Source organism: Vulpes vulpes, chromosome 16, assembly GCF_048418805.1.
Source record: "Vulpes vulpes isolate BD-2025 chromosome 16, VulVul3, whole genome shotgun sequence".
In the NCBI taxonomy this organism is placed as follows: domain Eukaryota; kingdom Metazoa; phylum Chordata; class Mammalia; order Carnivora; family Canidae; genus Vulpes; species Vulpes vulpes.
The window spans coordinates 54348281-54362715 of record NC_132795.1 but is presented as its reverse complement, the minus strand read 5'-3'; the positions used below and the strand labels follow the sequence as shown (position 1 = coordinate 54362715).

General features: G+C 41.5%; 1 pseudogene; it reads left to right on the top strand.

Moving 5' to 3' along the window:
- Window positions 1-5684: 5684 nt before the first annotated feature.
- Window positions 5685-6573, top strand: LOC112934007 (proteolipid protein 2 pseudogene; annotated as a pseudogene).
- Window positions 6574-14435: the final 7862 nt, after the last annotated feature.

Here is a 14435-nt window from a genome sequence, read left to right as displayed (position 1 = left end):
ATTATTCATAAGAGCTGAAATAATAAGCAATTCAAACGTCCATGACAGGATAAATGGATATCCATCCAATGGAATATTATTCAACCATTGAAAGGAATGAAGTAGTGATTTAAGCAACAACCCGGATGAACTTTGAGAACACTTGATCTCAGTGAAAGAAACCAAACACAAAAGACCACATACATATGAATATAGTTCTATTTATATGAAATGTCTCAAACAGACAAATCCACAGAGGCAGGAAGTAGATCAGTGGTTGCCAGGGGCTGGGGGTGGGGGAAATGAAGAGCTGTTAAGTACGGGGTTTCTTTATGGGGTGGTGAGAATGTTCTGGAATCGACAGTGGTGAGGTTGCACAGCCCTGGATATACTCAAAACCCCTGAATTGTAAGCTTTAAAATAGTCAATTTTTTTTTAAAGATTTATTTATTTGTTTATGATAGACACAGAGAGAGAGAGGCAGAGACACAGGAGGAGGGAGAAGCAGGCTCCATGCTGGGAGCCCGACGCGAGACCCGATCCCGGGACTCCAGGATCATGCCCTGGGCCAAAGGCAGGCGCTAAACCGCTGAGCCACCCAGGGATCCCCCTAAAATAGTCAATTTTATGGGATGTGAGTTATATCTCAAACACAAAGGAGGCCACAGCCCAGCGGGAGGGCCAGCTGGGGCACTGCTGGATTTGGAGCCACCTCCCAAGAACCCCACCTGAAATCTGGGGTGTTTCGTGGGCAGACGGGAAGCCTGAGCAGGGAGCCCCACTCAACCCTGGGCAGGATCCCTGGACCCTGGAATCATGACCTGAGCTGAAGGCAGACACTTCACCGGCTGAGCCACCCAGGTGCCCTGACATTTTTTTGAGAGGGAAGTTGATCATCCTTCTTCTCGGTTATATAAAAATTAACCCCAAAGTGAGAATAAGCAGCAGTTAACACCTCCCAACCTACATTCAGTCATTTCCCATTATGAAGGCCTAGTGTGTATGATAAGCTCTGGAGACAGAAGAAGGAAGAGCCAAAACAAAACCAAAACCAAAATGAAGTGCTGTTCAAAGTAAACTATAAAATCAAAAGATTTGGGGAGCCACCTAAGTGCCCACAGAAGTGCATGTGTAAAGAAATCATGGTACACATACTCCTACGATGGGCTGGTATTCAGCCCTGAGAAAGAAGGAAATCCTGCCACTTGTGCCAACATCAGTGGACCTCGAAGGCATCATGCTCAGTGAGATAAGTCAGACAAAGACTAATAGTATAAGATCTCAGTTATATGTGGAATCCAAAAAAGACAAACTTGTAAAAACAGAGAGTTAGAATGGTGATCACTGGAAGCTCAGGGGTCAGGACGCCTGGGTGGCTCAGGGGTTGGCTTTGGCTCAGGGCGTGATCCTGGGGTCCGGGATTGAATCCCATGTTGGGCTCCCTGCATGGAGCCTGCTTCTCCCTCTGCCTGTGTCTCTGCCTCTCTCTCTCTCTGTCTCTCATAAATAAATAAAATATTTTTAAAAAATAAAAATTAAAAAAAAATAAAAATTCAATTCATAATTCATCCCATCAGAATGTCTGGGTGGCTCAGCGGTTGAGCATCTGCCTTTGACTCAGGTTGTGATCCTGGGGTCCTGGGATCAAGTCCTGCATTGGGCTCCCCGCAGGTAGCTGCTCCTCCCTCTGCCTATGTCTCTGCGTCTGTGTCTTTCATGAATAAATAAATAAATAAATAAATAAATTAATTAATTAATTAAATAAAACCTTCCCACAAACAAAACTCCAGGCCAAGATTATTTCACTGATGAATTCTATCAAACATATATGGAAGAAACAAATCTTTTTTTTTTTTTTTTTTTTTTTCAGAAAATAAAACACTTCCAGGGGCACCTGGATGGCTCAGTCAGTTAAGCATCTGCCTTTGGCTCAGGTTATGATCCCAGGATCCTGGGATCAAGCCCCACATCAGGGTCCCTGCTCAGCAGTGAGTCTGCTTCTCCTTCTCCCTCCTTCCCTCCCCCTGCTTGTGTTTCTCTCACTCTTGCTCTCACATAAATAAAATCTTTTTTTTTTCATAAATAAAATCTTAAAAGAAAATAGAACACTTTTCAACTCATTTTTTATGAAATCAACATTACCTGGTACCAAAATTTTTTTAAATTATAAGAAAACTAAAGGCCAGTAGTTTTCATTAACATAGATGTAAAAATCCTAAGCATCTCCCTCTTCCACAAAAAAAAAAAAAAAAATAGCAATTACATTATGCATGTAATATAATGAGAGCAAAGGCTTTCAGGAATGAGGCAAGAATCCCCATTCTTGGGCAGCCCGGTGGCTCAGCAGTTTACCGCCGCCTTCAGCCTAGGCCCTGATCCTGGAGACTCGGGATCGAGTCCCACATCAGGCTCCCTGTGTGGAGCCTGCTTCTCCCTCTGCCTGTGTCTGTACCTCTCTGTCTCTCTGTTTCTCATGAATAAATAAATAAAATCTTAAAAAAAAAAAGATTCCCCATTCTTACTAATTCTTCTCAACATTATACTGGATGTTTTAGCAATATAAAGCAAAAAAAATAAATCAGCAGTTAGCAAGAAAGAAGTAAACTGTGTTATTCTCGATGTCATGATTGTATAAATAGAAAACCCATAAGGAACCTACAAAAAAGCTACTCAAACTAATAATTTAATTTAGCAAGGGAGGAGAATACAAAGAAAGTTCACAAAGATCACTTGCATTTCTATATACCAGCAATTAACAGTTAGAAAATGAAATTTTTAGGGGCACCTGGGTGGCTCAGTCTGTTAAGCATCTGACTCAGGCTCAGGTCATGCTCTCGGGGTCCTGGGGAATCTTCTGTCCCTCGACCTCTGCCCTTCCCCCACTTGTGTTCACTCTTGTGTGCTCTCAAATAAATAAAATCTTTTTTAAAAATGAAATTTATGTGCAGCCCGGGTGGCTCAGCAGTTTAGCGCCACCTTCAGCCCAGGGCCTGATCCTGGAGAACTGGGATTGAGTCCCAGGCAGGTCAGGCTCCCTGCATGGAGCCTGCTTCTCCCTCTTCCTGTGTCTCTGTCTCTGCCCCTCTCTCTCTCTGTCTCTCTCTCTCTCTCTGTGTTTCTCATGAATAAATAAAATATTTTTAAAAATAATAAATAAATAAATAAATAAATAAATAAATAAAATAAAATGAAATTTATATATTCTAAATCTTTTCTCAGATGTGTGGTTCCTAACCACACATATTTTCTAACAGTTTATAGCTTGTTTTGCCATCCTCCTAAAAGGGTGTTTTGGGGCAAAAAGTTATACATTTGATGGAAGTCCAATAATAAATTATTTTCCCTTTATGGATCAGGCTTTTGGCACCATGTCTAAGAACTCTTAGGTCCTGGCGGTTGTCTCCTACATTATCATCATCTCAAATTGTATCGTTTTATGCTTCACATGTAAATCTATGATCCATTTTGAGTTTATTTTTGTACAGAGGGGTTTAGCTGGAAGCTTGTTTTGTTGTTGTTTTTGCTTACAGACACCCAGTTGCTCCAGCACCCTTGGTTAAAAAGGCTCTCCTTTCTCCCCTGAATTGCTTGTGCATCTTTGTCAAAAACAAACAAAAGTTGGCTATACTTGTGTAGGGCTATTTCTGGGTTCTCTATGCTGTTCCATGGATCTGTGTGCCCGTTCCTCTGCCAATACCACCATAGTGTGGATCAATGTAGCCAGAAGTCTAAAATCAAGCAGAGTGATTCTTCCCACATTATTCTTTTTCAGAATTGTCTTAGCTATTTTAATGCCTTTGCTCTTCCATATAAATTTTAGAATAATATTGTCTATATTTATAAAAAAAAAAATCTCGCTGTGGTTTTGATAGGAAATGTGCTACACGGGATCCCTGGGTGGCACAGCAGTTTAGCGCCTGCCTTTGGCCCAGGGCATGATCCTGGGGACCCGGGATCGAATCCCACGTTGGGCTCCTGGTGCATGGAACCTGTTTCTCCTTCTGCCTGTGTCTCTGCCTCTCTCTCTCTGTGTGACTATCATAAATAAATAAAAATTAAAAAAAAGGAAATGTGCTACACTTGTATATCAATTGGGAGAGAACTGACATCCTTACCACATGACATCTTCTTGTCCAGGAACACAGAGTATCTCTTTATTGGGATCCCTGGGTGGCGCAGCGGTTTGGCGCCTGCCTTTGGCCCAGGGCGCGATCCTGGAGACCTGGGATCGAATCCCATGTCGGGCTCCCGGTGCATGGAGCCTGCTTCTCCCTCTGCCTGTGTCTCTGCCTCTCTCTCTCACTGTGTGCCTATCATTAATAAATAAAAATTTAAAAAAAATACCTATAAAAAAAAAGAATATCTCTTTATTTACATCTCTTTAACTAATTTCATCTCTGTTTTGTAGTTTTCAGCATACAAGTCCCATGAGTGTTTTGCTACACTTACACCTAAGTATTTCTTTTCTTTCTTCTTCTTTTTTGCTGATGATGAATGCTATTTTACTTTTACTTTTAATTTTTTTTAAGATTTTATTTTTAAGTAATCTCTACACCCAATATGGGCCTGGAACTCACAGCCCCGAGATCAAGGGTCCCATGCCCACCTTGATTTTCACTTCTTTTTTTTTTTTTTTAATTGTTGGTTTGGAGTAAATAATCTTTTTTTTTAAAGATTATTTATTTATTTATTCATGAGAGACAGAGAGGGGCAGAGACACAGGCAGAGGGAGAAGCAGGCTCCATGCAGGGAGCCCACGTGGGACTCCATCCTGGGTTCCCAGGATCATGCCCTGGGCTGAAGGCGGTGCTAAACTGCTCAGCCACCCAGGTTGCCCTGATTTTCACTTTTTAAGGTTTTTTAAAAATTATTATTTGAATCTCAATGATCTATAGAAATACAATTGACTTTTGAATTTTTTTATTTTATTATTATTATTATTTTGGTATTGAACTCATTTACTAGTTCCACTGAGCTTTGTTGCTGTTGATTACATGGGATTTTCTTCATGGACAATTATGTCATCTGCATAAAGGAATGTCTTATTTATTCTTCCTTCCTGATCCATATCCCTTTTATTTCCGTCTCTTGCCTCACTGCACTGGCAAGAAATGCCAGGACCATATTGACTAGCAGTGGTGAGAGTGGACATCCTTGCCTTGTTTCTATTCTTAGAGGAAAAGTATTCAGTATTTCACCATTAAATATGATGTCTGTTGTAGGTTTTCTGCAGGTGTTCTTTATCAAGTTGGAATAGACCCCTCTATTTCCAGTCTCCTTTTTTTAAAAGATTTTATTTATTTATTCATGAGAGACAGAGAGAGAGAGAGAGAGACAGGCAGAGGGAAAAGCAGGCTCCATGCAGGCAGCCTGACGTGGGACTCCATCCTAGGACTCCAGGATCACACCCCGGGCTACAGGCGGTGCTAAATCGCTGTGCCACCGGGGCAGCCCAGTCTCCTGACTTTTTATCAGAATTGGTGTTAAATTCCTGCCAAGTGCTCTTTCTGTATCAATTGATACAATCATATAAATCTTTCTCTTTCACCTATTACTACGATGGATTACATTGATTCATTTTCGAATACTGAACAGTGTATCTATGGAATAAAATTCACTTGGGTCATGATGTGTAACTCTTCTTATACATTGCTGAATTCTACATGCTAATATTTTATCAAGAATTTTGGAATTGGGGGGGGGCCCCCTTCCCGGCCAGAGAGCGGGCAAGACGGCAGGGTGTGCAGCGTCCCCGAATCCGCGAGCAAGCGACTAGATACTCCGTGCCCCTAGGGACTCCGGCCCACCCCATGGCGGATTCTGAGCGACTCTCGGCCCCGGCTGCTGGGCCGCCTGCACCAACTTTTCGCGCACCCGAAAGGGAATTCTCCTGTTTGCCGAGATTATACTGTGCCTGGTGATTCTGATCTGCTTCAGTGCCTCCACACCAGGATACTCCTCCCTGTCAGTGGTGGAGATGATCCTTGCTGCTATCTTCTTTGTCATCTACATGTGTGACCTGCACACCAAGATACAGATCATCTACTGGCCTTGGAGTGATTTCTTCCGAACCCTCATAGCAGCCATCCTCTACCTGATCACCTCCATCGTTGTCCTTGTTGAAGGAGGAAACCACTCCAAAATCATCGCGGGGGTACTGGGCCTAATCGCTACAAGCCTCTTTGGCTATGATGCTTATATTACCTTCCCCTTGCGGCAGCAAAGACATACAGCAGCCCCTACTGATCCTGCAGATGGCCCGGTGTGGGTCAACTCCCTTCATTTCTCTCTGAAACCTGCAAATAACACTTCCATCGAAAGGACTCCTCCCTGCCCTTACAACATTCCCAGCCAACTCCCAGCCCCTTACTGAAGTACAAGTGCCTTTATTGGGAGAATCTGTCTTCCTGTCCTGCCAGTCCTCCCTCCTGGGTGTGGCCATCTTTATGTCCTGGGTGTGGACATAGGGGTGCCTATGTCCCCCTACCTTCTGCAGTACCCAACAGGAGACACTGTTCTGCCTGGACTATGCGCCCACTTAAGCCACAAAATAAGGGGAGGAGGGAGCCTCAGATTTCAGACTCTAGGCCCCAGGCTGTGACCTGCACCAAATAAACTCCTCATTGTGTGTGTGTGTGTGTGGGGGGGGGGGGGGGGTGGTTCTGTGGAGGGATAAATAAACAGATTGTTAAAACATGAAAAAAAAAAAAAAAAGAATTTTGGAATTGGGATGCCTGGGTGGCTCAGCGGTTTAGCGCCTGCCTTCGCCCCAGGGCATGATCCTGGAGTCCCAGGATCGAGTCCCACATCAGGCTTCCTTGCATGGAGCCTGCTTCTTCTCCCTCTGCCTGTGTCTCTGCCCCTCTCTCTCTCTCTCTCTCTTTCTGTGTCTCACATGAATAAATAAAATCTTAAAAAAAAAAAAAAAGAATTTTGGAATCTGGGGGCACCTGAGTTGCTCAGTGTTTGAGCATCTGCCTTTGGCTCAGGTCATGATCCTGGGGTCCTGGGATCAAGTCTCACATCAGGCTCTCCACAGAGAGCCTGCTTCTCCCTCTGCCTATGTCTCTGCTTCTCTCTGTGTGACTCTCGTGAATAAATAAAATCGTAAATAAAAAAAAAAAGAATTTTAGAATCTGGGACACCTGGGTGGCTCAGTTGGTTGTGCAACTAACTCATGATTTTGGGTTGGATCATGATCTCAGAGTTGTAAAATCGAGCCCTTGTGTGGGGCTCTGTGCTCAGTGGGGAATCTGCTTAAGATTCTCTTTTTCTCTCTCCCCCCTCTCCTAAAAAAAAAAGAAAAAGAATTTTTTGAATCTACATTCATGAGAGATGTTAGTCTACAATTTTCTTTTTTCCTTTTTTTTCTTTTACTCCCTTTGGTTTTAGCATCAGGATAATACTGGCTTCACAGAATGAGCTGGGAAATAGCTCTCCTCTTCTACTTTCTGAAGGAGATTGTGTAGAACTGGTATTAATTCTTTAAATGTTTTTTAGAAGTCTCCAATGAGGAATGCCTGGGTGGCTCAGCCGGTTAAGTGTCTGCCTTTGGCTCAGGTCAAGGTCTCAGGGTCTTGAGACTAAGCCTCACATCAGGATCCCTGCTCAGTGGGCAGTCTGTTTCTCCTTCTCCCTCTGCCTGCTGTGAGCACTCTCTCTGTGTCTGTCTCTCTCCTTCTGTCAAATAAATAGATAAAATCTTTAAAAAAAAAAAAAAAAAAAAAGAACTCTCCAATGAAACCATCTGGATCTAGAGACTTCTCAGGGGATTTTATGAATTCAATTTCCTTAATAGTTATAGGATTGTTCAGATTTAATATTTGATGATATGCGGTAGTTTATACTTTTTAAAGAATTGGTCCATTTCACCTAAGTTGTCAAATCTGTGTGTATAGAGTTGTCTGTGGTATTCTCTCACTATCCTTTTTTTTTTTTTAAAGATTTTATTTATTTATTCATGAGAATACACAGAGAGAGAGAGAGAGAGAGGCAGAGACACAGGCAGAGGGAGAAGCAGGCTCCATGCAGGGAGCCCGACATGGGACTCGATCCCAGGTCACCAGGATCATGCCCTGAGCTGCAGGCGGCGCTAAACCGCTGAGCCACTGGGGCTGCCCTCACTATCCTTTAATGTCTGCAGAATCTGTAGTGATATCCCCTATTTCATTACTGATCTTAATAATGTGGTTTGTCAATTTTGTTGATCTATTAAAAGAATGAAGTTTTTGCTTGACTGATTTTTTTCTATTTTCAATCTCATTGATTTCTTTTTTTAACACTAATTTTTATTTTTTTAAGGTTTTGCTTATTTATTTGACAGAGAGAGAGAGAGAGAGGAATCAGGGAGGAGAGAGGGACAAGCAGATTCTACACGGATCACAGAGCCTGATGCAGGGCTCAGTCTTAGAACCCTGAGACCAAAAAAAAAAAAAAAAAAAAGAACCCTGAGATGAGACCATGACCTGAGCTGAAATCAGTAGTCAGGTGCTTGACCAACTGAGCCACCTAGGTGCCGGACTGATTTTTGTTTTTCAACAGGCTCCATACCCAACATGGTGCTTTGTGAACTCATGACCCTCAGATTGAGTCATATGTTCTACTAGGCCAACCAGGCAACCAAGCTCATTGATTTCTATCTTTATTATTTCCTTCTTTTTAATTGCTGTGGGTTTTTAAAAATACATTTCTTCTTTTCCAATATAAACAGTAAGTGCTATAAATTCCCTCTCCATTCTGCTTTATTTTTTTTAAGATTTTCTTTATTTATTTATGAGAGACACAGAGAGAGAGAGAGAGAGGCAGAGAGACACAGGCAGAGGGAGAAGCAGGATCCATGCAGGGAGCCCGACGTGGGACTCGATCCCAAGTCTCCAGGATCATGCCCTGGGCCAAAGGCAGGCGCTGAACCACTGAGCCATCCGGATTGCCCCTCTCTGCTTTTTCATTTCTGTTTTCCTTTTCCAGCCTTATTGTGGATTACCTGAATATTTGAAGAATTCCATTTGAATTTATCTATAGTGTTTTTTAGTGCATTGCTTTGTATAGCATTTTAGTGTTTAGCTATTTCATTATATATACATAACCTATAACCTATAAAATCTCCTGGTGTTGACATTTTACCAGTTTGAATAAAGTACCAAAACCTTACCTCCATTCACACCCCTCTTTCCTGCCTCATTCTAGTATGTTTCTCTACATTGAGAACCACATTAGGTAAGTTTGTACTTCAACTGTCAAATACAACTTAGAAAACTCAAAAGGAGAAGTCTATGTATTGACCCATATTTTCACTCTTACAGTGTTATTTTTTCCTTTCTGATGTTGTAAGATTCCATTTCTTTTGTTATTTCCTTCCTGTTTGGACAATTTTTTTAGTCATTCTTTTAGGGTGGGTCTTCTGGAGACAAATTCTCTTAGTCTTCCTCTATTTCCAAATGTCTTGATTTCTTTTTCATTCCTATCTTGCCAGGCTGCCCTTTTCCTGGGCCTTTGGTTTGAGGTTTCTTTTTGTTTGTGCCTGTTGGCAGTTCCAGGTTCCAGGCTTCTTTAGATCCAGTCTGGGAAGCATGAGGCAAAAAGAAACCCAGGAACTTGCCATCATATCATTCCCGGTGTCCAAACCTCCTATCTGGCCTGCCTCCTTCACTCCACCTTCCAAAATCTTCTTGTTTGTTCAATATATAATCTCAATATATATATAGTGTCCAGGGCTTTTACTTGTACTTAGCAGGAGAAATAGGAAAAATACGTCTACTCTATCTTCCCAGAATCAGAAGCCCAGGGAATTATTTTTTAATAGTACTATCTATAACAGCATTAAAATATGAAATACTTCAGAATAAATCTAACAAAACATGTGAAATGCCTTACAATGAAAAGTACTAAACACCAGGTAAAGAAATTTAAAAAGCTTAAGTAGGGGCACCTGGGCTCAGGTAGTTAAGCATCAGACTCTTGATTTCGGCTTGGGTCATGATGTCTGGGTTGTAAGATGGAGCCCCTGTGCGGGCTCCTCACTCAGCAGGGAGTCTGCTAGAGATTTTCTCTCCCTCTCCCCTCCCTCCACTCTCTCTAAAATAAATAAATAAATCTTTTAAACAATAAGTAATCTTGGGACGCCTCGGTGGCTCAGTGGTTGAGCGTCTGCCTTCGGCTCAGGTTGTGATCCTGGGGTCCTGGGATCAAGTCCTAAATCAGGCTTCCTGCATGGAGCCTGCTTCTCCCTCTGCCTGTGTCTATGCCTCTGTGTGTGTGTGTGTGTATGTGTCTCTCATGAATAAATAAATAAAATCTTAAAAAAAAAAAAAAAGTAAATCTTTAGGAGCACCTGGGTAGTTCATTTGGTAAAACATTGAACCCTTGGTTTTGGCTCGGGTCATGATCTTGCGGGCATGGGTTAAGCCCTGCGTTGGGCACTCCGTTCAGTGTGGAGTCTGCTTCAGCTTCTCTCTCCCACTCACTCTCTTTCTCTCTCTCAAATGAATAAATGAAATCCTTAAAAATAAGCATAAAAAATAAATATTTAAAAAAAATAAAAAGCCTACATGGAGTGACATGCCATGCTCATGAGCTGAAAGGTTCAATATTATTAAGATGATATTTTCCCCCACTTGAATTTAGATTCAGTGCAATCACAGTAAAAATTCTAGGGCTGTTTTTTTTTATAGACAAGTTTATTATATAAAATGTATATGGAAACGCAAAGGATCTAATAGTCAAAACAATTTTGAAAAAAAATTTTTTTAAAGGAAAAACTAAGTTCAAAGACTTCTACTTGATAAAGACTTATATAAGTCACAATAATCAGAAGAGTAAAATATTATTATAAGCATAAACAGGCAGATTATTGGAACAGAATATAGTCCAAAAAGAGACCCACTCATTTGTGGACAACCGATGGGCAAGAGGTACCAGCGTAATTCAACAGTGAAAGGATCATCTTCAGAATAAGTGATAGTGGAACCACCAGTTATAAACAAAACAACAATAACTTTGATCTATACACCAAACCATATAAAAATATTACCTCAGTGCCACCTGGGTGGCTCAGTGGTTGAGTGTCTGCCTTCAGCCCAGGGGGTGATCCTGGAGTCCCGGGATCGAGTCCCACATTGGGCTCCCTGCCTGGAGCCTGCTTCTCTCTCTGCCTATGTCTCTGCCTCTCTCTGTCATGAATAAATAAATAAAATTTTAAAATATATATTACAAAAAAATATATATATATATTACCTCAGACTTAAAAGTAAAAGCTACAACTATTGAAACTTCTAGAAGGAAATATAGTAGAAAATCTTTGCAAACCTAGAGAGGCAAAGATTCCTTGGATAGGACATGAAAATCATGAATAATAAAAGAACATTTTGATTAATTTTACTAAAACACAATTTAACACTTCTCTTCAAAAAATACCTTTAAGAAAATGAAACGGCAATCCACAGATGGGGAGATGATGTTCACAACACATATGCTTGATGGGCTTGATAAGACTGGTATGTGGAATAGATAAAGAAGACCTACAGCTTAATAATAAGAAGACAACTAACTCAATTAGAAAGTGGGCAAAAGACTTACTTCATTCAGCTCAGATCACAGTTCCAGGGTCCTGGGATTGAGCCCTGCATCAGGCTCCCTATTCAGGGGGAGTCTGCTTCTCTTTCTCCTTCTGCCTCTGCTTGTTTTCTCTCACTCTCTTTTTCTCTCTCTCTCTCTCAATACAAATAAAATCTTTTAAAAAAGTGGGCAAAAGATTTAAGCAGAAACTTCACACAGTAAGATACATGAATGGCCAATAAACAAATGAAAACTGCTTAATAGCATTAATCTTCAGGGGAATGCAAATTAAAACGACAATAAGATATATATCCACTAAAATGGCTCAAGTTAAAAAGACTGTCTATACCGAGTGTTGGTAAGCCTACCAAGTGTTGGCACAACTAGAATTCTCAATTTCTATTTGTTCTGTTGGAAACTTTGGAAAACAGTTTGATGTTTTTTTATAAAGTTGATCATACCCTTACTGTAAGACCCAGAAACACCATTCCGAGGTACTTACCCTATACATTTGTCTACTGCATATGCACATTCCCAGTAGCTTTTTTTTTTTTTTTCCCCAGTAGCTTTATTCACAACAGTCCCAAATTGAAAATAATCTAAATGCCTGTCACTAGGTGAAGATATCCATACACTGAGTAGTAGTCCAGTGAAAAGAAACAGCCTAATACATGCAAAAAAACATGGATGAATCTCAAAAACTTAATGCTGAGTGAGAAAAGCCACATACAAAAGTATACACTGTGTGATTCCATGTATGTGCAATTCTAGTACCAAAAAGCAGAATAGGGGTTTCCTAGAGGCAGGATAGATGACTGCCAAGGATAGGCAGGAACTCTTGGGAATGGTGGAAATGTTCTATTCTTGTGGTGGTGGTGGTTACTCATTAAACTATACACTTATAATGGATACATTTTATTACATTATATTGAATTAAAGTTGACTTAAAAGACATTTAAAAAAAGACACTTAATGTTTTTCCTATTTCCTTACATCTTTTTTTTTTTTAAGACACATTTATTCAGCATCATGATCAGACTATTAATTTAGCAATCAACAGCATGGGTGCAAAAAAAAAAAAAATCTACAATAAAACCCTTTGTTGGAGTGCTTTACACTTTCCACAAAACAGAAACTAAAATAACCTGTTATACAATTAGTCACAAATACAATCCTCCAGTTTTTTGCCCTGTACACAGGAGTATTGTCTAAAACATGTCTTCTTTGTAGCAGCTAGGCCCTGCCACCACTGTGCTTGGCTGAGTTCACAAATCTGTTGTAACCTGTAGCTCCCCTGTCACTTCTCTGGCTCTCCTCTCCTGCTAAGCTTTGTTCCCTGGCAGTAATTAAAACCTTCTGCCACTGCCATAGCTGCTGCTGCTAGAACCGCCATAGCCACCTTGATTTCGTGGTTTGGCAAAGTATTGGCCTCCACCACCATAGGGGTCCAGCTTCCGCCTCCAAAATCTTCTCCTTTCATGGGTCCAAAATTTGAGGACTGATTGTTGTAACTGCCAAAATCATGCTAGCTTCTGCCACCTCCAGAGTTGCTTCTATCATTACCAAATCCGTTATAGCCATCCCCACTGCCACCGAAGCCACCTCGACTGCTGAAGTTCCCTCCATGACCAAAGTTCTCATTCCCACCAAAACTACCTCCATGACTACCACCAAAGTTTCCAGAAGCACTTTGGCCTCCTTTGGCTGGATGAAGCACTAGCCATCTCTTGCTTGGATAGCGCTTTCCTTACTTCACAGTTGTGGCCATTCACAGTATGGGATTTTTGAATGACAATCTTGTCTACAGAGTTATAGTCATCAAATGTCACAAAAGCAAAACCTCTTTTTGCCACTGCCTCGGCCAGTCATGATCTCAATCACTTCAATTTTCCCATACTGTTCAAAATAACCTCTTAGACGATGTTCTTCAGTGTCTTCTTTAATGCCACCAACAAAAATCTTTTTCACAGTTAAGTGGGCACCAGGTCTTTGAGAATCTTCTCTTGAGACCGCCATCTTTGGTTCCATAACTCTTCCATCCATCTTGTGTGGCCTTGCATTCATGGCTGCATCCACTTCCTCCACAGTGGCATATGTGACAAACCCAAAGCCTCTGGAGCGCTTGGTGTTTGGATCTCTCATTACCACACAGTCCGCAAGCGTTCCCCATTGCTCAAAATGGCTCCTCAGACTTTCATCGGTTGTTTCACATCTTTCTGCCAGATATGATGCTCTTGGCCATTCCTTGCTTCTAAAACACTCTCTCTGACTTCCTTAATACCATCTCTCCCAAGTTTCCTCCTCCTTCTCCAACCACATGCCTTAAACCTTTCCCAGACAGGTTTCATAGTTTTGGCCAATTTCTTAAATATTGGTTTTTCTGGTTTTGTTTTTATTTCTCAGATTTCTGCATGCTCTCTCAATACTTTTCTGGCTGACCTTCCACTTCCAAAGTTTTGCATTCATTCATAACCTCTATTTTCAGCCCAGGCCTCCCCCACTAAGTCTCAGGCCCACACATTTCCCAAAGGCAGGAGAAAGAGCTCCTTCTCAAATATACCAGACACCTCCAGCTCCACATGCCCTATCCTGGGCTCATCACCTACTCCTTAAACACACCTTACTGTCTCTTTAATGACCATTGATCCCCAGCTGCTCAAGTAGAAAACCACAGCGCCTTCTCAGTTCCTCCCTCCTATTTGTTCCCATCCACTGCAAGTCTTGGCTATCCTATCCCCTAAGTCATTCATGAACTTGGCCTTTCTGGCCTCTCCTACTGGCCTGGGTCAGGTCCTCAGAGATACTCTTTCCTAGTCTATCATAGTAGCTTCCAAACTAGTCTCCCAATCTCCAGCCTTTCTCCCTCAATGCATCCCCCTAACCACACCCAGATTATCTTTGTC